The sequence below is a fragment of the Triticum dicoccoides genome, chromosome 7A, assembly GCF_002162155.2.
Source record: "Triticum dicoccoides isolate Atlit2015 ecotype Zavitan chromosome 7A, WEW_v2.0, whole genome shotgun sequence".
NCBI lineage: Eukaryota > Viridiplantae > Streptophyta > Magnoliopsida > Poales > Poaceae > Triticum > Triticum dicoccoides.
This window is the reverse complement of record NC_041392.1, coordinates 101,803,961-101,804,954: the sequence shown is the minus strand read 5'-3', so window position 1 is coordinate 101,804,954 and position 994 is coordinate 101,803,961. Positions and strand designations below refer to the sequence as shown.

The window sequence follows — 994 nt, the reverse complement described above, 5'->3', positions numbered from 1 at the left end:
GTTTTGGGGGGTTAATTTATGTGTTTCATATATTGTGTTAGCTAGTTATAATTAATAGAGAGAAGTGTCCTCTGTAATGTCCGTACTTGGTCGACGCTACGTACTATACATACGTATATAGAGAGGACTAGACACGCTAGCTAGCTAGTAAGCAAACGAAGGAAACAGAAGATCGTCATGAACATATATGCATATATACAGAGAGAAGTGATATCGACCACCTCTCCTTTTCCGAGAGATTGGTCGAACAACAAGTTCTCGTATATCTATCTGACACGAACAGCAACGCCTTAAGGTTAAATTCCTCCTGTCTGTGCTCATCCCACATACGTACACCGTTTCCATTCCACAGCTGTAAAAGTTCTTCAACTAATGGTCTTAGGTACACATCAATTTCATTGCCGGGTTGCTTAGGGCCTTGGATGAGAACTGACATCATAATGAACTTCCGCTTCATGCACATCCAAGGAGGAAGGTTATACATACATAGAGTCACGGGCCAGGTGCTGTGATTGCTGCTCTGCTCCCCGAAAGGATTAATGCCATCCGCGCTTAAAGCAAATCATACATTCTTTGGGTCCTTTGCAAACTCATCCCAGTACTTTCTCTCGATTTTTCTCCACTGCGACCCGTCAGCGGGTGCTCTCAACTTTCCATCTTTCTTTCGGTTCTCACTGTGCCATCGCATCAACTTGGCATGCTCTTCGTTTCTGAACAGACGTTTCAACCGTGGTATTATAAGTGATACCATCATCGCACACTGTGCATAGAAGGAGGCTCAAATGCTTTTGCTTTTGGCACCTATGAACAAATCCGAGCGTGTCCGCGTACATTTGATGGTAATCATTTTTAACAACCACGTGCCTCTCTCTTCCTTCCTCCTCCCCCACACTCTCCCCCCGCCGCTCTCTTCTCCACTCTCTCCCACTCTCTCTGCCCCCATAAAAAAATCGAGCTCCAGCACACAACCACCACCACCGCAAGCTTCTTCCCC

The 994-nt window shown here is 45.7% G+C and overlaps 1 protein-coding gene across 1 annotated transcript in view; it reads left to right on the top strand.

Moving 5' to 3' along the window:
* The first annotated feature begins 899 nt into the window (after positions 1-899).
* Positions 900-994, top strand: part of LOC119329713 (probable protein phosphatase 2C 54) — a 3,779-nt gene continuing 3,684 nt past the window's right edge. The window contains exon 1 of the mRNA XM_037602788.1: positions 900-985. The gene's annotated coding sequence lies outside the window, so the exon portion shown is untranslated. The remainder of the gene's footprint in view (positions 986-994) is intronic.